This window comes from Trichosurus vulpecula, chromosome 4 (genome assembly GCF_011100635.1).
Source record: "Trichosurus vulpecula isolate mTriVul1 chromosome 4, mTriVul1.pri, whole genome shotgun sequence".
NCBI classification, from domain to species: Eukaryota; Metazoa; Chordata; class Mammalia; order Diprotodontia; family Phalangeridae; genus Trichosurus; species Trichosurus vulpecula.
The window spans coordinates 210,897,278-210,922,894 of NC_050576.1; the positions used below are offsets into that span (position 1 = coordinate 210,897,278).

Genomic DNA, 25,617 nt, shown 5'->3' on the forward strand with positions numbered 1-25,617 from the left:
CCAATCTTGCCACTGACAGTTACTGGCATCACTTCCTTGACCAAGTAACTTGAATTCTCTGAGCTACTCGTCTGTGAAATGGGGATAATAATGATCATTAATTATGTCATTGCATTATGAAATAAACACTTTCAAACCTTTAATGCAGAACATAACCATGAATTATTTTCTCCACTAATTCTCCAGATTTTATCTGGGGCTATTTCTTATCTAAACTTTATATCTCCCCCCAGGGCATGGAATGGTGTTAGCACTGGATTTGTGCTTAATTAATGCAGGGGTTCTTAACCTTTTTTTTGTCACAAACCCTTTGACAGTTTAGTGAAGCCTATAGACTCCTCAGAAAGTTTTTTAAAAACATAAAATAAAATACATATAATTATAAAGGAAACTAATGATAATGAAATACAATTATTAAAATATTTTAAAAAAACCAAATTCTCAGACCCCAGGTTAAGGACCACTGGCTTAATGAATGAAATTGCTGGTAAAATTGAGGCAAAACCTTCAATAGGGTAAAAGAATGGTTTCTTAAAGGTTTCGGTTGTTGTAATTACAATGTTTGTTGGATCATAAAATAGATTATAGTTCATTTTAATTATATTCAGGTGTAAAGTCACCAAGTAAGTAACCATTATTTTATTTAGGTCCTAAACCCTCTCCTTCCTATTTTTCTCTGAATTACCAAGGTAATTGTTTTCCTGTAGAAGAAGATTTATTAAAGTGCTTTTTGGGGATGACCGTTAGTTTGAAAAATGTCCCTTAAGGTTACCCAGGAAAATTATCTTTTAACATTAATAGTTAATATTATATTTGTACTTTAGTTTCTGGAATTAATAATTCATTAATAATTTACTTACTATAACATGGTGAATTAGCTAGCAAACATTTGTATTTGCCTTGTGTCTGGCTCTGTTAGATACTAATGGAGAGAGTGTTCTGGGAGAAGAGGCATGAATGTATGATCCATGGCTTCTGTCGTCAAGGATTTTACAATCTAGGCAGGGGTTACAAGAAGAACAAGCAGGAAACAATTAGAAATCGATACAATCCAGTGTATGATTAACTGCCAAATTGTATGTTACCCATTAGGAGTTCAGAGCAGTGAGAGAAGTGTAATGTAGGGGTTGAAGTTATGATCATAGTTCACAAAAACCAATCTAATGGGTGTTATGTGAAACGAGAGCCATTCTTATTCATTTTAATTTTGGCAGTTGTTTTGTTTGTTTATTAATGGTGATGAGTAGGAATTGGTGATGTTGGTTTGCATGGTCCTTTCCTCAGGGAATAGCTCCTAAAGTTGCTGCTATAGGGTTACTGTAAAATTGACAGTGAATTCGGAACCACTCTTTATTTTTCTTCCCTCACTCCACGAGCTCTTAGACTTTGTGTGGTAACATAAATCTCCAATTATCTGATCTTCTAGATTGTAAATCATTTTTTGAGGGCTAAAAAGTTTTCCAGTGTTAAATACTTGATATGAAAACTGACTGGCTTATACATATGTGTGTATTTAATTTTTCAAAACTAAAAGTAAAATAGTTACATATGACCAATGCAATGCAATCCTGAGACCTGAATCAAGATTCATAGCAAATGCTTTTATTTTCAACTCTGATATATTGTGAAAAACAGTTAGGCACTCTGCCAGACAGCCTTTGAGGTTCTTTCCAATTCTAGATTATTAACCATATGATCCATTAAGAGTGGAGAGTGAAGTTATCTTTCTTCATATAAAGCTCAGAAAGTTAGGTAAAATACTGTATTATTTGGATATACTTTGGAGGGGGGAGTGGTGGAAACAGACTCAAACATTAGCTTTTCTTTCCCAATCTGAGGGTAAATATAGTCTGTATGAATCAATCAATATGCACATGATTAGCACTCCTTTACCACAAGAGATATCTTGTGGTAAAGATCTTTGACTTATTATTTCAAGATGTCACTCTGATGAGAAGATAGGAATAATGGAAGACTTTTAAAATTCAGACCCACATCATCTGTAATTAAGTCTCCTTGAGATTAGCTGATTTTTTTAGTGGAATGTTTCCCTAATAGTATTATCTATAGTATTATGGAAACAACATTTATGGTCCCAGCCAAACTGGCTGACTTGTACTTCAATTTGACATTCCGTCTCTTGCCTGCGCAGTCACACAGGCTATCCCAACATGCCTGGAATTCATTCCCTAGTCATTGCTTCCTCCTAAAATTCCTAGAATAATTAGTTCAGAGCTTAGATCATATACCTCCTCCTATGGAAGCTTTTCCTGATTCTTCTAGTTAACAGGTTACCTGTTATATACTCCCTACACCTCCTCCCTTCCCCCACTACCTACATACGAATTCCATGAAGTCAGGGACAATTTTTTCATTCTTCTTTTTCTATCAATGGGCCTTGTATGTTGTAGGCATTTCAATATTTATTTGTTTGAACTGGATAAAGTTCTGACCTCAAAATTTATGTCAGTTTTTTGAAAAAAAATAAACCTTTCCCCTCTCCTTTACAGTTAACTTAGTGTATTTGAAAAATTGATATATTTTCTATTGAGTTTGTAAATATACTTTTCCAAGTTTCTAACTTACTCTGCTCTCCACTGACTATAGTGCCCTTATGTAGAAATGACGGGCCTCATTTGAGAGGCCTTTTATTTTGGACCTGGTATATACATTTTCATTTTTTTTTTTAGCTTTTTCCCCTCTTTCCTGAAATGGATAATTGGCAGGTCGTTGGAAAGCACTGACTTTTTTAAAAGCTGAAGAACACAGGTTCTAAAGAGCTGGGTAGGGATTTGTGTATTGATGTCATAGCTGTCAGAGCCATAGATGATTGTAAGGAGGATATTCTCAATTATGTATTATCACAATTGGCACTGACACTAATTCACTTTATATGCCCTTTGTGTAGATAGGATGATGACACATAGCATAATACCAATTTGCTGAAAGAGGTGCCCTTTTCAAAATAGACAACCTTAGTCCCGATGATACTTTCTGAGGAATAAACTTAAATTACACCCAGAAAGAATAGCTTTCAGTAGGCAATGGATTTCATTCCAATTCTTTAAAAGCCTGTTTGCATGAGTATGTTACATGGATATCCCAAACTCATACAACATCAGAGCTGGAAGGGACCAGTAAGGATATCTTCAGGTCTTTCATTTTATGTAATCACTTACCTCTGGATCTTTTGGACACCTGTGTGAACATTTATCTGTTTAGTAGATTCTTTTATGATATCTGACATCTGCAGAATATTTTTTTTTCCTGAGGAATATGCAAAGGTTAATTAAAATTTATTCCCTGACTTTATGGAGCGTACATCCTCATAGGGGATATAATGATATAGCGAGGGAATATGATGATAATGATAATGCCAGTAAGCAGCTGACATTTATATAGAGCTTTATTGCAAAGCATTATATATATATATATACATATATATATATATTATTTCATATGTGCCTCCCAGACACCCAGTGAGGATGGGTATTATAATATAACATAATACCTAAATGAATAAGAGATCACGTAAGGTTTTTTTTTTTTAACAAGGAAGGCCATTAACTGGTGAGGGTACTAGGGAAGGTTTTATGGAGGAGGTAGCCTCATGTCCTACTAGATTATAATTATGTTGAGGACAGGAGTGGTCTTTTTATGTCTCCTACTACTTAATGCAGTACTCTGGTCACAGGAGCTTATTAAATATTTGTTGAATTATTGAATTGGATGAGGAAATGGAGGCCCACACATCACATACCTAATTAGTGGAACACATCATTATTTAATTAGTGCCTTTGTAATAACATAATCTTTCTGAATCCCCACATGTCAGGAATTTAAATTAATATTAAGGCAGTAAGCATTTCTAGATTATAACATAATCCTTTGTAATTAGACAGTATGAACAACAGAATATAAAGTTGGTTGAGTTTGTGTGGATATTGCCTGTTGAAGGCTATTTGGTTTATCTCTTGGATCTTAGCTGTTTTATAGGTTCTATCTGAGGATAAATCAATATTAGTTACATTTCAGAAGTCCATTGGCATATATCCATAATTATCCTTCTTTTTCTCTGTGGAGTTTATTTAGATAGTATTTCTGTAAATCCATTCATTCTTTATCATTCAAAGATTGAATTTTCTTCCTCCATTTCATTTTTTTTTGCTTTTATTTCCTGCCTCTGTTAATATTTCAAAACTTGGTAAAGGGTTTGGGGATGAAATCAAATACATTCCAAACAAGTTGCTGTTTTGATAGAAGAATTTGAAACTCTTGGTTAAGATAGCTCATATTTACATATATGATATATAATAGCTCATATTTACCTAGCCCATTCAAATATGTAACCTCATCTTCTGTAGGCTCATTCAAAGCTTTTTTGGGACAACTCCAGCTGTTGATGAGGATGCTATGCATGTCTTCCTCTTCTCATATAGTTATGAATCCTACTAGGTATCTGTATTTTGAAAAGCTTGCTCTAAGTGAAATATGCCTGAGTGATGGTGGGTAACAGTTCCATTTGTGATAAAGATCTGGTTCCATAACAATTTATTTGCTAACTCGTCAAGAATATTTCGATGTTTTTTATGTACAGGAATTTGTTATATTACAAAATCCAACAAACCTCAACTTCATAATGTTAATTGGGGCATTCAGGTTTTTGATAGGTGATAAATTTTTGTGACCTGCAGTTTATACAGTTCCCTTGAATGCCTAATCTTCATTCATTTAATGAGTCTTCTTATCACTCTCCTTGAATTCCTTCGCTTTGGTGATGCCTCCTTCTTTTGCTTTCCCCTTCCCCCCAAGAGATGGATGGATGATGGGATGGCCTTTGATGGCGTTATTATTATTGTTTGTTGTTGTTGTTGTCATCATGGCATTTTGCATTGAAAAGTGCTTAGGGTGGGGAGGAAAGACAGCAGACAATACCATATTTATACATTTATTTTTTTTCTATTTGAGTATACTCTAGTGTTGTGTTTGGGCAAGAACTTTCCTAAAAAAAGTTTCTTTCCCTTTTTGATGCTTTAAAATAGCAACAACTTCTTTAAATCTTATAAAGAGAACACATTTTGTCTGTGTCTATGAAAAAAATGTGTTTAACAAGTGTAGAGGAGAGACATTTAATAGTAAACACTTTAACTGCTAACCATTCTCATCCATTTTCTATCCATTTCTCTACCACCTTTTCTGTGCTATAAAGTACAAATCTTTTTGCTAACAATTGGAAAAAAAGAATACAAATAGCACCTTGGTTCCTTTTTTGAATGCCCTGGAACAACATTTTATGAATTTGCCCTTATTTCAGTAATCAAATATCAATTACCGTAGTATGTTAGGAACCAAGAATTGGAATTGCTAAGAAGTGATTTACTTTCCTGAAGAATCTAGAAATGTCCTTGTTGATATACACAAGAAAAAAGGAGACATTGAGATAAAATCGTTAATTTAACTATAGTTTTCTCATTATCTGGGTTGCCTGTGAACTCAAACTAGCAGGTTGGTGCCGCAGGATACTATTACCCCAGGTTCCAGGTACTTTATGGGTTTGCACTCCCAAAACTATTTCATGGGTCTCCTCCAATTTGTTAAACTTAAATACTTAGCTAGAGGACACAATTATTTCAAAGCAAAGGAATGCACTGAAATGACTAAGAATAGTTAGTAATAAAACATTTCCTTGTAAACCTGGAGCACACTCCCACATACACAGATACACACAGTATAACTAGTAGATTCATGAGTAGAATACACTGGAAGGCACACACACAAAGTGGGAACACACCCAGCACTTCAAGGCCTCCCTGTCCTTTCTCATGATTTCCTAATGCTACTCTTCCTTGGTGTAATCTTTGCTGGGCTCCCTGAATTTTCTCTTCTCCGCAGCTCATCTTAATCCCATAGCTGAATTATTTAGGCCTTCTCATTGTTGTGCCTAGCATCTCCTGTTGGATAAATTGCACTTCTGCAAGATTTCTTTACTCATGTAAGGGAAACGTAAATTAATCCACTCCCCCAACTTTCTACCCCTCTTACCCCCTCTTCATGTAACAAAAAAGCTGAAGAATGATTCCCTCTCAAGAGTTGGGTTCTTTATCCTTAACTGACTCTTTACATGACTGCCAGGGATAACATTCTTCAGAGTGTACTTGTATTTTTTAAGATTGTCAGGGACTGGCTGATTCTTCATTCTGCCAGTGACTTGACAGCCTATAATTCCATCAGATTGATTGAGGAAGGTATGAAGACCCATTTTAAGAAGTAGGGAAGTTCTCTCCCTCTTTCTCTCCCTCCCCAGCCCCAGCCTGCTGATGTACAGATGAGTAGCTCAAAGGAAGCATCATGGATCTCATGGTTCTGTGGGTTTTGTGGCAATGAATTCTTCTGTGAGGTGGATGAAGACTATATCCAAGACAAGTTCAACCTCACAGGGCTCAATGAAGAGGTGTCCCACTATAGGCAGGCACTAGACATGATCTTCGACTTGGAACCTGATGAGAAGGTAGACAACAACCCCCACCAGAGTGACCTGATCGAGCAGGCAGCCGAGATTCTGTGTGGACTGATTCATGCCCGCTACATCCTCATAAACCATGGCATCGCCCAGATGTTGGAAAAATACCAGCAGGGAGACTTAGGCTATTGTCCCCATGCATATTGTGAAAACCAGCCCATGTTGCCCATTGAACTGTCAGACATACCAGGTGAGGACATGGTGAAGCTGTACTGCCCCAAGTGCATGGATGTTTACACCCCCAAGTCATCCAGGCACCACCACACACATGGTGCTTACTTTGGCACTGGCTTTCTCCACATGCTCTTCATGGTGCCTTCTGAGTACAGGCCCAAAAGGCCTGCCAGCAATTTGTGCCCAGGCTGTATGGCTTCAAGATCCACCCTGTGGCTGGGTGGATCAATTGCAGCTTCAGGAAGTCAGCAACTTCAAGAGCCCTGTCAAGACCATAAGATGATTTGTCTCCTTCCTTCCCCCACAACATCTCAGGCTCTTAGGCTGTGATATTGTTCCCCTCAGCCCCAGTGCACACATGCTGTGCGTGCGCACGTACACACACACACACACACATACACACACACACACACACACACCCCTTTCCAAAACCCCTAATGATTTTTAGTTTAAATTAAGAAGTCATTATTGTGGTGGTAGGGTGGAGTATGAAATTAAGTGGAAGAAAAGGTGAAAAAAAAAGTAGAGGAGTTCTTTATACTTCTTTTATATTGGTCTATCAAAGACTGAAAGAGGGGCAAGACCACTCCCACACTCTAATGTCTTTTATCCTTTACAGCCTGTGAACAGATTACTTATGTATCACTCGAGGTGTCCTGCCCTTTAAAAGTTGTAAATGCAACCCTACAAAGTCCAAAAGGGACAAAAAATTTACATAATAGTGTCAATCGCTTGTCCCTTACATCCATAATTTCATCAAGTATTCTTGGGGGCCCAATTAAGCCCCCTATGCAACTTTGGTTTCTGAGCCCCAGTTATCTTATGATAATAATATTTTAAAGGTTTAATCCACCAACACTTGTTTAAGGGACAGCAACAGCCAAGTAGTACAATTCCTGCCAGAGTGTTGATTGAGGATGTAGAAGATATTATGCACCCTAAGGCTGTTGTGAAGGCCAAGTGGGAAAACTGTGATGTTGGTGAATTGGGATCTGATGAGAGCATTGGTTGGGTTGGCAACCCATTTAGTGTTATCCAACTGCTCCCAACCAGCCAAAAGAAATAGTGTAGCATAGGGTTGCCTGCTGCTACTACTTAAAAAGAATGATCTGTCTGACATTGAAGTTAGCAGAGTGAGTGATATTATTTTATGTTGATACTACTGTATCAGAACAAAATAGATTTTACCAGTTAAAGCAAGGGATTAATAATGCATTTTGTTTCTCAAGGGTGATGTTAGTCACATGGCACACAACTGGTGTTGTCAACCAGTGTAGGGCAGTTGTACAGATATGACTTCATCCCTAAGACTAAGATGAATTATAAGAGATGAAATTAAATAAATTATAAGAGATGAAATCAAGGAGTTACAGAAATAACCATATGACTAAAATAAAATTTTCATCTCATAACAAAACATATGACAAAAACACTAGTGTCTCATACATTTTTTAAAAGGAGATAGAAATATTTAGGCTGGAATTCTGAAAATCATTTTTGAATTTGGTGGCATGTGTTCAACTAGCATAACAATTATACCAAACAAAATGATTTTTGAAAGCTGGATGAGTTATGGGGATGTCTACCCCAAGCATGGGAAGACTTCCCCCAGTGGAATGGGCTGGTGAGAATGATTTCTTCCAAGTCCATAAAGGTGGCTAAAACAGCTGCTGTGAAATGGTTAGAGCTTTGTCAGACATCAGGGACACCCAGATCATCCACTGCATCTGTTGCACCTGGGCCTCACCAGTCATCTTGACTTTTGTCTTGCCACTGGACTTTGATGACTCAGGAAGAGAGAGCGAGACTGATGACTTTGTGCAGCTCTGCCCCACTTAATTCCAACTCACACACAAGTCAACACATCACCTGTGATGTCATTGGTCCTCTTTGAAAATGAAGGATGAACAACATGCTCCCAGTAAGTAGCATCATCTTGGGAAAACAAACCAATGAGCCTTGTTACTCATACCTCATCAGTATACTCTGCTTCTCCGATTGGATGGTTGAGCCATGAACTCCTTCATTTAAGGAGAATGGACAGGACAGACATTTCAGATATCTCATTTTCCACCAGGCTGTATTCATTTTGGACTTCTTTGGCTTCTCCATCATAACTCTCCTAACCCTACTTCTTTACAGTTTTCTTTTGTGTATTATTTCCATCATTAGATTGAGGGCAGGGAGTGTCTCCTTTATTTCTATATTTTTGTCTCTAGTGCTTAGCACAGTGCCTGGAACATAGTAGGCACTTAACAAATATTTATTTAGTATTGATTATTGACCACAAAGTGCCAGCCATATAAACATGGTAACTTGTTATCAATTCACTAATTATTTAACATGATGGCCCCCAAATGCCATAAATGTATGTCACTTTGAATATGGAAAAGTCTGACTCATTTTACGGCTTCTTCATGTTCAGTAAATATATAAAATAGAGCCAAGTATAGTAATAGTTCTAGTGTATTATATGATATCCACAGGGAAAACTATTCTTTATGCTACCAACACAATAATGTAAAGAACAATTGATACAAAAGATGGTATGTTTGAGGGAATCAGTTTGTATGCTACAATTTTTCTCAGCCTTAAAATCGAGTGGAATGAGTGGCATGCACATGAATTCAGATAACAATATGTTGATAAAGAAGTGTTGAACAAATAGTTGTCGTGCTTATTTGTTTGTGCAAGTGGAGAGGTTTACGGTGGCACTTTAGGACCAGGTTGTTGCCACCAGAAATTATAGAAGGATCATCCTTAAAAGCTCTAAAATTAGTGATCATTGTAGATTATGCAAAGAAATGGTAGAAACTATACCAGACATTTTTATGAGCTATAAAATTTAGCTTCTTCCAAATACCCAACAACATATGACCTGTTGGCTAGAATTCTTTATCAGAATGTCTCTATCATTTGTGTATTGCTAGATGACAACTCCCCTTAATAAAAACACAGACCTTAAATATATCCTTAAGAACTCAACCACTAAGCTATATTGGAACTATAGCATTGTCACACATTGAACAGTTGCCCATAATCACCCACATGTAACATTGAGCTGTAAAACCCTAAGAATGATGTTTTAATTGATGTCACCATGCCAAATATTCATAATCTCTGAGCTATGTGGAATAAATAACTTTAATTCCTAGCAGAAGAAGTAAAAATTGTGTCATGAGGTACATATTCCCATCATCTTATTTTGTATTAGAGTTGTACTGAGTATGCTTTCAGTGAGTCTTCAGAGATGAACTTTTACATTCTAATATTTTCATCTGATTACAAATATCAGTTATTTTTAATCTGTTAATAGTGTTCATAGAGAATGAGATATAAAAGCATAATATCCATATGGTGATTTATCCTACTACCATTTCTAACTGAACTCATTGAACCAGATGCAGAGAATGCTTTTTTAAAAATTCAAATAATAAATTCAGATTTATGTTATACTTCAAGGTTTTTTTTTTACAATGTTCTATACACATTATCTTATTTAATTTTCTAAGTAGTCCTGCAAAGTAAGAACTATTATCCCCATCTTACACATGAAGAAACTGAAGCTCATTGCCAGTAAGTGTCTGAGGCAGGATTCAAACCTTGTTTTCTTAGCTCCAAATCCAAACCTCTATTCAATAAAGCCACGGTGTCCTTCTCCAAATATTTATTTATTGCCTCCTTTGGGGAGCATTCAGTTGGAGTTGGAGTAGAGAGGAATTCAAAGTTCAGATAAGACAAAGTCCAGGAACTTACAGTCTAGTGTATTATATCACAGTCTAGTTGGGATGTATAGGTTATATCCCTCCTATAAACTATCCTTAGAGAAAAGTGTCTGTGAGGAAGCAGACTCAACTACATTGATGCCAGCATAAAAAATTACAGGAACACAGATCTGGGCCCACCCCACCCCTCAATCAGGGAACTCAAACTGAGTAGTTAAACTCCTGTTTTCTATGAAGATTCATTAGATTTGAGAAGCAAAATGTTCAAAAGCCCATGAGTGACTGAGAGAGCAGAGCCTTAGGAGGGGCGGTGACAAGACTTCTGTTGTTGTTCAGTCATGTCTGACTCTTCGTGACCCTATATTTGGGGCTTTCTTGGCAAAGAAACTAGAGTGGTTTGCCATTTCCTTTTGTAGCTCATTTTACAAACTGAAACAAATGGGGTTAAGTGACTTGTCCAGGGTCACACAGCTAGTAAGTTTCTGAGGTCAGATTTGAACTCAGATTTTCCTAATTCCAGGTACAGTGCTCAATTTACTATGCCACCTCACTACCCTAATCACAAAGCCACCAAAGGTGAAAGGGAAAATGGAAAAATGATCAGCTAGTCTTCTGCAGCCTAGTGGCAATGGATTTAATGCCATGCAAGGGTGGTTTAAATGTTAAGTTTACAAGGGGAATTTAAGAAATGAATGATTATAAGTACTCATATAAGCTACTTTTCTGATGTTCAAAAGTTCAGTGTCACAGGGGATAGTAGTGAATTTCTGTGCTACCTACTGCAGTATGTAAGAAATGTGCCTGAGGGTATTATAAGATGAATAATTTAATTAAATAACACTTTTTAAATAAGTTATTTAATATGTAAGGAGCTATCCTAGGCACTGGGATAGAATGATGAAAATGACAAGGCCCTGTCATAAAGGTTACATTCTACCAGGGGAGCTATGACATTTTTACACAAGTAATCATTGCAGTCACTGCTGAGGTATTATATGAGAATATGAGTGGGGAGAGAATACTTTCAGCTGGATAGTGGTCAGGAAAGGTTTCATGGAGGAGGGGGCATGTGAACTTGACCTTGAAGGTAAAGAAAGATTTCAACAAGTAGCAATGATTAGGGAAGGCATTCCAGGTATCATAGGAGTTGACATCTCCAAACAACTTATGTGGCAAGGAAATAGGGAAGAGTCAGTCATAACTCCAAGGTTTTTGAGATTCTATGACTGAAGATAGTGGTGCCACTTATAATTATGAAAATTGGGAGAAAGGGCCAGATTAGAGTTGCAAATATAGTATTCAGGGTTTTTTTTTATGTATAGTGTTTAAAGTGCCAGCAAAGTAACCATGTGGAGACATTCAGAATGCTTTTGGTGATATAAAGGTTGGAGATTAGGAATGAAGTTGAGACTATATAGAAAATTTGAGAGTAATTTTTGTAGAGGTGATAATTGAAGCTCATGGAGTGGATGAGATCACTAAGAAAGAGAATTTGTAGAAAGAAGAGAAAATGGTGGACAGAGTTTTGGGGGATACCCAACCTAGTGAACGGGGTGAGGAAGTGGCCCAGGAGTGGTCGGACTGATACTAAGAGAAATGGAACATTTTCATAGAAGTTAATAAAAGAGATTATCAGTAGGAAAAGGTGGTGGTGGTGATTGTTAGGGTCAAGTGCTATAGAAAAGTTAAGGGAGTTGAAGAGTGAGGAAAGGCCATAGGATTTAGCAAGTTAGGTTAATAGTAACTTTGGAGAAAGGACAATTTCAATAGAGTTGTAGGGCTTCAAGCTAGATTGCACAGTTATGACATGTGTGTCTGGTGAGGTAGAAGAAACAGCAAGTATAGACTACTTTTTAGAAGTTTAACAGGAGAGGCAGCTAGGTGGTACAGTGAGTAGAGAACTGGCCCTGAAGTCAGGAGGACCTGAGTTCAAATTTGGCCTCAGACACTTGACATACGAACTAGCTAAGTGACCTTGAGCAAGTCACTGAACCTCAATTGCCCTGCCTTCCACTCCCCCCCCCAAAAAATTGGAAGAATTTCAATAGTAAATGAGATAAAAGAGAGAGGATGATGATGTTAGGAATTAACAGGGTCAAGGCTTTTAGTCTATGTAGAGCTGAGCTCTTCTAGGCATTAGGGATGAAACTAGTAGAGAAGGGTAGAAGAGGGGAAAAAAAGGTCCGCTAAAGAGAAATTGATGGAGGAAATTCCTGGAAGAAACAGGTGGTGATGGGATCATGAGTCCAGGACAGAACAGACATCTATCTATGTATCTATCTATCTATCACATGCATGTATGTATGTGTATATGTAAATGTTGTCTCCCTCAGCTGCTGGAGGGCACAACTGTTTTCACTCCGTATCCCCTGTAGATGGTAGGTGGTAAAGTAGAAGGCACTAAAGAAGTGCTTGATTAATTTGTATACCTGTCTTATGGCCCTACTAGGATCATAGATTTAGATCTGCAAGGGACCATTGAAGCCTTATACCAACTCCATCATTTTACAGCTGAAGAAACTGAAGCCCAGAAAAGTTTATTGACAATTCTCCCACCTCTAGCCCTACAAGTCTGCAAAAGCTGGAACTTGAATAAGATCAAGGCCTTGTGCTTTTTCTATACTGTTTTGACTGCTGTACACAGCAGGATGCTGGAGGAAGTGAGTGGGATTATCAGCTATGGTAGGTGGGGGGAGAAGGCATTTGGAAAGTTCTTACTCAGATGTCACTCAAGAAAAGATGGAGGAAGCCACATACATGTGTAAGGAAGGTGAAGGAACACAGACCTCTCTCGTGAGCTATCTTCCCAATGGCATTCCCCTATACCTCTCTCCTCTCTATCCTCATATTCTCTCTTGCTCTTGGGGTCCATTGCCTGCCACCATGTGGTGCTGCATGGCCTCTTGCTGCCGTACACGTCTAGAAATTTATTGTATTACTAGCAAAATGACTGGATTCTATATAATACAATATCAACTTTTTTCCAAAACCTTTTACATTTCAATGTGGAATGGACCTTTGATGTTTAGAAATTTAGAAGCCAAATGTTTAACTACAGACACATTTTTAAAGGCCCTCCATAATTGAAACCATAATTTGACATGAAGTAGAGTCAATACTTATTTGGAAAGTACCATGATTGGAAGGATTTCCTGTGGACTTTCCCTTTCAAAGGACAATTTATTCCCAATTTGTATAATGGTCTTACTGAGTTCCCAAATAAATCTTATTCCTTTAGTAGAATGCCTTTGGTAATTATCACAGTGATCTATAAAGAATTCAGAATGCCTGCATGGAAGGGCCAATTTACAGACACTTGCTCAAACTGTAATGACTAACGCTTGCTCCAAAGGTTGGTTGTAACATCTTGATGTTTGAGATTAATTCATTAAAGAACAACATTGCAGAGGACAGAAAATGGAAAAGCAAACACACAACCATGGTGTGTTTGTATCAAAGGTCATTTGAAAATAATTCCTAGGCTTTTTTTTTCTTGCAAAGATCAAAGATCGACTTTAAAAGTAAAAGTATTAGAGAAAGGATGACAGAATTGGTAACAGCTGTCTTCAGTGTCTGGAATGCAACTCACAGGATCATAGATTTAGAGATATAGAAGGGGTCTTAAGAGGCCAGCTAGTTGAGCTCTTTTAAAGATCTATTTTTAAAAATTCTGTATTTAAGCATCAAATGAAATGAGGATCTCTTAAAAAAAAAAGACTACTCAAGCAGATCTCCAAATATGCCATAAAATCTCTTCATATATACAATAAATTTTACCTGCAGCTTTCAAAGCTGTCCTGCGTGACTGTGATTCTTTCTGACTTTCCTTCTGTTTCATTTGCATTTTTTAAAAAAAATGCCTCAGTTGAGTGTGATGATTCATGCCTATAATCCTTACTACTACCAAGGAGACTGCAGCTGGTGGATTATTTGAGCTTGGGAGTTCTGAGCTGCACTAGGGGGTTATAGTCCACAGTAGGTTGAAGTCAACACACTAAGTCAGGGCTGCCCAAAATGCGGCCTGCCTACAAGCGTAGAAATTTACATAAACACTTTAGTAAAGGAAGGTGAGCTACAACAGAGCTCTCACTAAAATGGCAAATCAAAATATATTGTCTGTTGTTTCAATAAAAACCTAAGGTTGGGCAGCCCTGTACTACGTGAAGCACCAATATGGTAGACCCCTGAGAATGAGAGGTTGTCAGGTTGTCTAAGATGGGCAAACCAGCCTAGGTTGGAAACAGAGCAGGTCGAAGTTTCCATTTCCATTGCTAATAGTAATAATCTCATGAGTGGTTACTGTATTTCCAGATTTGAAGAGATAGGGAGACCCAGTCCCAATAAACAAATAAAAGATATCTCAACCATCTTTTCTACTTCTATTTTGCTGCAATACCTCTACTTACTTTCCTGTCTTACCCTACTTTCCAATACTGGAAAAAAAGAAAAGAAGAACAAATTTGAAAATGAAGCAAAACAAATTCCCATAACAATAAGGTCTGAAAATATATCTTATTCTGTATTACGAATTTATACCTTCTCTATCAGGAGGTGGGAAATATACTTTATCAGTTCTCTGGAAACATCTAACACTTTCCTTTTACAGATGAGGAAACTGAGTCTCACAGAACTTAAATGATTTGCTCAAGGTCACACAGGTTATGTCCATCTTTTAAAATATATATGTGATCATAGATTTGTAACTGGAAGAAACTTCTATTGAATTCTACAGAATGAGAAACAAAGCAAGTTGATTAATACATGTTAGCAGTACACTTTGGTGCTCCTCTTTGTCACATGGATTAAATCAGTTTCCCCCAACTAGTCTACAAGCTCCTTGAGAAAATGGAATAATCTATCTTCTTTTGAAATTGAACTCAATTATCACCTCCTTTGTGAGGCCCCCACAATTGTAATACTCTCTCCCTTCTTCTATTAACATGCTTTTACTTATTTGCATACATCGTATCATCTTTCCTGTCCCCTCTTTTCTCCACCCCCCTGTAGTAGAAAGTAAACAAAATTATTCTGTATCCTAAGACAAAGCCGGTGCCAAGGAATGACTGATCCCTATTTAATTTGTGTTATTTCTTCAGGATAATGCTGTATTAATTTTCTAAATACTTCCCAAAGCTTTAATCACGAAAGAGTCTAGATACTAATATTTAATGACACTAACAGTGTATAGACATTTCATACAGCAACATGGCCCCTGCCTGACAGAGTCTTTTCGGTTTGGCAGCCTTAGTAGTGTATCATTTAAAGCAGTAGTTTTAACCTGGGATCTGTGAATTTTTAAGAATTGTTTGATAATTGTATCCCATGCATTTTATTTTATATATTTAAAAACATTCTTCTCTGAAGAGAACCATAGTTTTCACCAGACTGTCAAAAGGGTCCATGACATACAAAAAAGGTTAAGAACCCCTCACATAGAGTACTCCTTGCCACCTGACTGAAAGAGGGGAAGGAAATTTGAAGGAAAGTAGCAGGAAATGTAAGATATCAGGTACACTGGGGGCAGAGGAGAAAATGGAGGGAGTATGTTCAGGGCCTGGGTAGCAAGATAGGATAATAGGATGAAATTTAAATTATGGGGCATTTTTTTTTCTGATTAGAGAAATGAAAGAAAAATTTTAGCATCACAGGTAAACATACCTTTTCACATTCAATTTTATATAATGCCCCATAGGTATTCAAAAATTGAGTTTATTTTAAAGTTACCACTTAATATTATAATAGTTTCAAAGTCAGCGGTGTCAGTTTTTTTAGGAATGTTGAAAAATTTTTGGATTATACTCAGGAAATTGTTTAATGTACATTAAATTATTTGTGCCTTTTTTGGATGACTTGCAGCCTGTTAAGGACTATTCAACTTGGAATTACTACAATTGGGGTTTTCCCCCCTTTACCCTTCAATTTTTTCATTGATTTCAGGACACTTCACTTGACTTGTAATTTTTTTCTATAACTGCATAAAATTTCCTTCATTGGAAACTGATCTGCCCTTCCTCTCTGTAGATTCTTCAAACAAATGAGTTTATATCTGGGTTGCCTTTCAGAAGAGTAAAAGTCAGGCTTTTGTATAAACAGATGCCTAGACTGGATAGCACTTAGAATTCCTCCAAAAGAAGACAGCCTTCTAAGTCTAAGAATAGGATACATCTCATGTGGTGTGCTGGGGGAGGGGATGCTTTTAAAATGAACAGGTTCAATGATTCCATCAGAAGTCTATTTGTATATTAAGAGGTAGCTTTCTTTCTATTCACTTATGATTTCATGGTGTAGATAGAGCACAGGTGTCAAACTAATAGCTTGGGAATGCTGACCAGAACCAGATTAAAATATATTTGAGAAATGATGAACATAGTAGATAAAAATACAATAAAACATATATAATGGTAATATGTGGTTTTCTAAGTCAATATACATCCCACAGGGATCCTTATATATGGTTTAGTGGCTTTGGGTTGAGTTTGACTCCAGTCACTGGAGTAGAGGAAGTGACACCTTGAGAAGTTGTAATGGTAATTGCAGCAATTGAAAAAATTATTTTCCCATCGAAAGAGAATAAAGACAAACCTCCTTTTTTGAAGGAGGGGGGCAGGCCAGGGTTTTCATTTATTATTGTTGATTAATCTTGTGAATCATCCATATTAATTAGGCTCTATTGAAGAAATCAAATGGAAGACAATCATCTAAAGCAAATAAACCTTTTCTTAGAATCAAAGAATTTCATAACTACAAAGAACCTTTGGAGACCATTTAAATCAAAGCTTCTTAATAATTTTTGTGTCACGGACCCCTTTAGTTGTCTGGTAAAGCCTGTGGTCTCCTGTCTCTGAATAGTGTTTAAAATGAATAAATTCTGGGGGCAGAGACAAGATGGAAGAGCAGAGGATTTTAAAAAAATTTTTAAAAAAAGTTTTTTGAAAACCTAAGTTCTCAACCTTCATATTAAGAGCTCCCAAATTCCAACTCAACCTCTCCTCCCATATTAAAGAAGTGGAAACTGAGGCCTGGAGAGATTGAGTGACTTGATCACATAGGTAGTAATAGTGGCAGATTTTGAATTCAAGTTCTCCTCTGAGGCAAACTTTCTATACAACAACATTGCCTCTCATTATAATATTTGATATATTACAATTCATTAATTTGGTGTTTACAATCAATTGCCAAATCTTACAGTTTCTACCTCCACAGCATTTTCTCTGTCTGACCCTTTTCTCTATGCACATAGGTACCACCTTAGTTCAGATTCTCATCACCTCTTGCATCTACTATTCTCGTGGCTGCCTAATTTATCCCCTTGTGTTGTCTCCTCATTCCAATCCATGTACCACAAAGTTACTAAATTTCTTTAAGCAGAGGTCTGACAATATTTCCACCCCAATTAATAAACTCTAGTCACTCCCTATGGTCTCTATCATTAGATATAAACCTTTTATTACCTGGGCCTAAACTTTCTTTCTAGCCTCCCCTTCCTACACTTTTGGTCTAGCCAAATTGGCCAGAATTTTTCTCACACATGGCATCCCACCTCTTCTCTGGGGGCCTTTGCACTGTTCCACAAGATTGTAATACATTCCCTCCTTCTACCTCATAAAATCCCTCTCTCCTTTTTAGACATCTCCTAATCAGGGACATATGGTATCCTGACCCAAAATGGGGCTTCCTTCTCAGATTAATGTTTTGTTGTTAACTGCAGCATAACTTATGTATAGGATGTTTTACAATCCATGAATATATCTTTCATGTTTGTAATGAATTCATTTTTTTGATTAAATTTTTTTTACTGTATTTATATTTTGTTAAACAGTGTCTTTTATTACAAGAATCTCAACTGTCTCTCTACTACTAGATTGCTTTTCTCTGGATTCTATAAGCATGTGTGGTTACTTTGTGAGATCTTCAATATTCTGTTGGATTTGTAATCTCACGAGGGTGGGTTTTCCCTTTAATATCCTTCTCGACCAATTTCCCTTTACCTACCTATATGCTTTTCAGCTTTTGCCAGGAGCCAGGATATAGAGTTTAAGAGAGTGTAGTTCAAGTTGTCATTCTTAATAGCATGATTTAATTAATGTTCATTACTGAAGTTCTTTTTCTGGTCAAGCCTGCACCTTGTCAGAAGAGAATAAAATTCACCCCATGGTTTGATGTAGACTGTTGCCAAGGAAATTTAAAGACCTGAGGAGAAGAGAAAATTTAATTGTATTCATACAGAGAAACTGCTTGTAGGAGTGGGGTTTTGGCCCCAGGCTTCTAATGAAATCATGATCAGCCCTAATTGTCAGCACTTGAAAATTCATACCAGTTTCTGTGTCACTAATGAATAGTTTTCAGCATGCTTATTTTTTTTCCACATAAGTATGTTCATTTATTTACTGGGGTTTTTTTGATGGGAAGGAAAATAACAGTGTGCTGAACTCTACTGAAGTTCCTTAGGGTCTATTCAGTATATTCTTTCATCCTATTTTGTATGATATGAATATTGTCCTTCCTTGCACTGTAGGTTAGATGTTCCTCATATTTGTTAATAGCTAATACATTTGATGTAGTTCTGCTGGGCAGAACTAAAAGAAATGAGTTCATTTTGTTGTTCTTTCTCTCCTTTCATAACATTTCTTTTCATCTTTTTTTTCTCTCTCTGATAGCTAGCTATCTGGTTTTAATACAGTTTCAAACACATAAAAGGTACCCCAAATACTACTTATGGATAACTGCTCTAAATGCCTAATGCTCATTCTGTGAAGTCCTTTCTTCCCCTTCACATCATCTCTGTTGGGATGAGCATAAATTAAAAATATGCATAAGCAGATAATGGGGGAGTAGATCTTTTCTCTAAGAGAGTGCTAGAAGGACTTCAAGCTGGTATCACTAACAATACCTCCCCCTCCACCAAGTTGTTTAATATCTAACAGACTCAAGCAGTCAGTGGATTGTCCCTTTTCTTCATAGTGATGCCTTTGGTTTTTAGGGTTTTTCTTGCCGCAATAAAAGGATTTATGGTTGTGGGCCATGGCCAAATTCAAACTAGGAAAGTTTAGCTTTAGGACCCTGGCTAGGGCTTTGTTCTGGACATCATTACTCCAACCTCAAAGGGGTGGAAGATGGGAGTGCATTTTACAAGGTCAAAGTCTCAACTCCCGTGGTAGAAGCTTGATCTACCTCTGAAATCCAATGAGAACCAGAAGTAACTTCGATAAATGGTTCTTTGTAATCTGTCTAGTCCAATGGGCTGGCCACATTGTTTGAATGCCAAATGTAGGTTTGCCTAAAAGACTGTTTTATGGAGAACTCACAGAAGGCAAGTACTCACAGGGATGTCAGAAGAAGTGATACAACGACACTCTCAAGTTCTCCCTGAAGAACTTTGGAACTGATTGTGTAACATGGGACACACTGGCACAGGACCACCCAGCATGGCATGTCTGCATCAAAGAAGGTACTGTGTTTTATGAGTTAAAGCAGAATTGTAGTAGCTCAAAAGAAACATAAGATGTGAAAGTTTAGAGACATCTCCACTTTAAATATTCATATGAACGATTTGTGCCTGACCTGTGGTAGAGCCTTCTGATCTCATATTGGTCTGATCCACCACTCAAAGACACTGTACTTTGACATCAACATATTGATGCCATTTTGGTCCTCTCCAAGCAAGAAGGACAGTCGTAACTATGTTCTCAGACATCTGATTCTCATTGACTTGTGGGAGTTCTATTTTCCTTTTTTATTTTTTTCAGATGAAACATGAACAGACAAGCTTCTTGATCAGATATTAAGGCATGCTAAAAGTTCATACATGTTTGTCTTTGCCTGAAGGGAAATTATTTGAGTTTCATTGCTCCCTGTGGAAGTCCCTAATCCTAACCCATCAGGATAATAATTAAATTACACTGAAAATAGCTCATTACAGTTGAACCTTTACTATCTGGAACAGTGCATCATTCTATATAGACAAATTATATCAATAGTCGAACATTTTCAAAACCCTTTAAGCAACAAAACTTTAAAAAAATTACACTTTTGGATGGAAATCTTTCCAAAACATTTTACATATTTTTCCTGCTTCCCAAATAGAATATACTGACTATAATTTGACCTTTTCTTAATGACTCAGGTTCACTATTCTGACTCTTTTATTTAGCTTTTAAAGCCTTTCACAACTTGGCCCTAACCTATCTTTGCAATCTTATTATATTTTACTCCCCTTCATTCACTCTTCATTCCTTCCAAATGGGCCTTTTCTCTGTTCTTCACACACACACACGCGACCTTCATATCTGGTCTCCTTACCCTCAAGTTGCCTATCTCCCATTCCTGGGATGTCCTTCTTTTTCACCTTTACCTCATAGTGTTGTACCAGAAGCGAGCGAGACACACCACAGAGTATAAGTTTTAAGTGGAGAATTTATTAGCCGGCGGCCATCGGGGTACGGCACCACAAATCAATGGCAAATGTGTTGGGGTGATGGCTTGGCTTATATAGGATATGGGGGTACAGAGTAAGGGGGAAGAGGAACAAAGGTCCTGGCTGATCAAAAGATTCAGTCAGGTTATCGTACTAGTGGGATAATCTCATTTACATTCCTTGGTGGAGTCACAGAGTCCCAGGGATATCTCCCAGGAAGGGTCTGTCAAGTTATCTCTCAGTGGGATGGTCCTATCTATTGACATTCCAGGAAGGAGCCAAGGAGTCTCAGGGATATCTGCTAGACAGGATCTGCCAGGTTATCTCTCAGTGGGATGGTCCTATCTATTGACATTTCAGGAAGGAGCCATGGAGTCCCAGGGGGTTTGCTAAATACCAAAGATATCTGAATCCATTCTTTCTGGGGGGGCTTGTCAGTAGCTAGGGGTTACTCAGGGGTTCCTAATTTTCCTTGTATTACAATAGAATCCCTCACTTTAAGTTTTCCCATTTTAGGTATTAGGCTGTATTTCTTTAATAAAAGGAGTTTATATAGAGTGATTTCTTTCTCAGTTTGAAGAATAATTTGTATAGTGTAGGTATTGTTCTTTAAAAGCTTGACAGAATTCTGCTGTAAATCCAAATGCCCTTGGCTCTCTCCTGACACGTTTGTTATTTTTTATAGCTCATTAAATTTCTCTTTCTGAGATTAAATTATTTAAGATCTCTTTTGGGTTTTGTGTTCACTTGAAGGCATTATATTTTTGTAGATCTCTATTTCTTTCAAATTATCCATTTTGTTTGGCATGTAACTATGTCATAGGTTCTGTTATTTCTTTTCATTTCTTTTGGGGTTGTGATTTCAGCTATATTATTTTTGTTTCCCTTAATTTTGTCAGTCTTTTCAAGCAGCTCCTAAATCAGTTCTATTCCCTTTTCATTTCCAATATATACATTTCTCATATGATTTTCAAGGTTTCTTCTCCTGTACCATTTCCTTTTAAATCATTTATTTAGCTATATGTTTCTTCCCTTCTTTTCCCCTTCTTTCTCCCTTCTTGGTCGTGATTCATTGAAAAATTTTCCCTCCCCTTCTTTTTCTTCTCTCCAACTTTTTATATTTGTTATTTTCTTTTTCTGTACTTTTTTCAAGAAAGATTTTCTTTGCTTTGTTCATTTAATTAATTCTCTTCTTTTCCTGCCTATTCCTAATTTGTAGACTATATTTTTATTTGTTCTTTTTAAAAAATCTCTTTCTGTTCCTCGTGGAGTTAAAGCTTCTGAAGTATGAAATTTGAGATCCTTCTTTTACCAATACCTACATTATTACCTTTACCATCATTCCTTTTTTCCCCACTTGTAACTCTGCCATAGAAGTGTACTTCTGTGAGGGCAGTCATGTGGAGAAAAGCAAGTTTTCCGGGTGAATGTATTTCAATTCTATCCCTTTTCCTCCTCATGTTGACTGGCTGTGCAATCTCATCTTTGGTTCCATGCCTCTCCCTCCCTTTCTCTCATTTATTCTGACTTCCAGCTCACTATAATCGTTCTCTTATTCCTGGAGCAGAATGTTGTGCATAGAAGAATAGTATTGTCTCAGAGAAGGTGGTGTCCCAATGCATCAAATGAAAGGCATCGTTGCATCCCCATCTCCAGTTTCAGAATACATCTCTTACCCTATTCATGTACACTTCAGTGGAACCCACTCACTCCCAATTGGATTGAGACCCTCACCTCTCATCCTCCTGGTTTTTATTCTTTTCTTCTGCCATCTTTCCCATTCTCTTGAAGTAGTCTTCTTGCTGAGAGATTATAGGAGATATCATCTCTTTGACCTTCACCTGTATACTTGATAAGGATATATTACCTATTCCTCTCTATCCTCTGTCTTCCTTTTCCCCATTTATGTATCCTCCTACTCTGTAATTTTGTCACAAAATAAATTGATTTCCTTGTATAATCATTGTGGGGTTTTTCCATGATGTGTTAGTTCTATTCTTTCACCTTCACTTCTATTTCTTTACATTTTGCTTATATCTTTATCCCTTTGCTTTACAAATATCTTGATGACCCCCCCTTAAAAATAACTTATAGCTAAGTCTTCCTCTTTTTTTCTTTTTCCAGAATAACCTCTATTTCATCACCTTTTCTTTCTTTAGAGGCTACATTTACCTTTTTAAGGTTTTTGTTCTGTGGATTACTTGTAAGTTGAATATTGTCCCCATTTCTGTCTTTTCCCCCACAGGAATGCTTCGAATGGCTCCCTTCTGTTGAACATCCATTTTAACAAATTGATGATTAGGCACAGGTTTTCAGAATATGCCGTTTTAGGTTGTAGTTTGAGCTTCTTTTCTTTTAAGAATTTACTATTTGATTGCCATCTATAGTTTTTAGTAGACAGGTTTATTCAAATTTCTTTTCTTTTATATTTGAAGGTCTTTCCCTTGACTACTTGCAGAATTTATAGTTGTCATTGGAATTCTTAAATGTAAATACTATGTGTCTTGGAATTTGAAACATTAGGATTTTTTTTTCTTGGAGGCTGTTGATCTTTCAGTTGACTCCTTTTTCTATTCAAAAGTTCTGGGAACTTTTATTATTTCCTGAATTATGATATTCATGCATTTTGATTTGTCATATTCTTCCAAGAGACAAAAGATTCTTAAGATGTGAATCAACTTCAAAGTCAGTGACTTTGGGTTGTATAGAGAGCATGTGTTCTTCAACAACTTGTTTTTGCTTCTCTTCTAGATTTTCTTCCACTTAATTGCTTTTGGATTATAAATCGGTCCATTTGTTTTTCTTTGAAGAAATTCTCTCATCATGTATCTAGCATTTTAATAATCAGGTAATTAAACTTTTTTTTGCATCAAGAGCTATACATTTTTCTTCTACATATTTTCTTCTCTTCTGGATTTTATTTCCCTTTTGAGTCATTCTGCACTTTCTTAAATGTTATTCCCTTATCTCCTGGGAGTGCATAAGATTTTGTGCTTCTTCAAGTATGGTTCACTTTCCTTTGTCTTGTAATATTTATTAACAGAGCCTTGTAGTCTTTTTTTGAGACCTTAATCCCCATCCTCCCTATTACATTCAGGACACTTTCTGTGGATTTATTTATGTGTATGTTGGCTTTTCACTGAGTTTTCTTCCACTTTATACTCCTCATTTATGCATTTCCTGACTTCTTCTTCATTGCTGACTGAATCTGAACTGCAATATTGCTTCAATTTCCTCAGATGTTAGGAAATTTAGGTTTCTTCAGCCTTAGTTGTCACCCTGAGTAGATACAAGGGGCGGGTGTATATGCATGTCGTGTGTGTCTGCCTGTGTATATAACAAACAAACATTTATTAAGTGCATTTTATGTGTTAGGCAGTATGCTGAGAGCTCAGGAAATGAAGACAAAATAAACAAGCAAACAAAACCAGTCCTTGCTTTAAAGGACCACGAAGTCTAATAAAGGATAGAACATGCAAACAACTATGTACAAATATGACATAAATGGATAAATTGGAAATAATCAACAGAGAGAAGGCACTATCATTAAAGGGGTATTGGAGAAAGCTTCTTGTAGAGGGTAGGATTTTAGCTACGACTTGAAGGAAGTCAGGAAGGATAAGAGATGGAGTTGAGGAGGAGTTAGCCACAAAAAAATGCCCTTTTCATGGTATTTTTTTCTACCTATTTTTGGAAATAGCTTATTTGTCAGATTACTTTGTTTCCAACCTCTTGGTTGATTAAAACATGAAATATTTTGATGCTTTATTAAGGGAGTGTCAAGACTGTAATACTCTTTATTGTCATATCATGCTGATATCACAAGGCATGCACATTTTTAGAAACAGTTGCTGATTGTGCTGTCTGGCTTTTCTGACAAATGACTATCTATGCTTTGGCTATTTGTGACAAATGACCCAAAGATGCCAGCTTCATTGACAATTGTATATTCTATTCTACCAAATGTGTCTTAAGTGAGCATATACTATTTGATATACTGTTTGTTTAGACCTACTGGGCTCTTCTGTGTGAGAGGAAGAAATGAAGACAAAAAGAACCAGGGAATAAATTGTCTCTAGGTAACTGAGAGGCTACAAAAGATAAAACTCATGTACAACAACAGTAACACCAATGGTAAGCACATGAGCAAGTACAAAACAACATGGAGACCAGGCCTTTTAAGTGCTTAGGGTATTGGAATTCTGATTTAATGAGAGTGGACTGAGGAATTAGGCTAAGCTTCTTTCAGTTAGGTAAGATTTGCAGTGTATCTTGAAAAGAGAAAAGAGTGTAGTTTGCTGGGGGACTAGAGGGCATTCCATATAGAGAAAATGGCTTATGCAAAGACAGATTTGGAGAATTTAAGTATCTTGATACACAACTGCTAGGGAAATGATGCCTGGAGTCAGGAAGACTCTTCTTACTCAGTTCAAATCTGGCCTCAAACACTTACTAGCTGTGTGACCCCGAGCAAGTCACTTAACCCTATCTGTCACATTTGCCTCAGCTATAAAAAGAACTAGAGAAGGAAATGGCAAACCACTGGTAAGAAAACCCCAAATGGGGTCACAAAGAACCAGATATGACTGAAAATGACTAAACAACAACCAGAATAGTGCTGTAAAGTGTGCAAAATAACGTGGCTAAACTTCTTTGTTACACTCCACATGCAACAGGGCTTTTGCTAACTCACCTGTATAATTTACTATTCTAGTTGAGATGCTGGTGTACCTCTTAGGGCATCTTAGGGTCGTAATGAAGCCCTAGCTTGTTTCTTGATTCAT

The 25,617-nt window shown here is 36.9% G+C and overlaps 1 protein-coding gene and 1 pseudogene across 1 annotated transcript in view; both read left to right on the forward strand.

Moving 5' to 3' along the window:
* PRKCA (protein kinase C alpha) overlaps positions 1-25,617 on the forward strand; it is a 511,588-nt gene that overhangs the window by 121,860 nt on the left and 364,111 nt on the right. The window lies entirely within an intron of this gene.
* LOC118849189 lies at positions 6,320-6,977 on the forward strand (annotated as a pseudogene).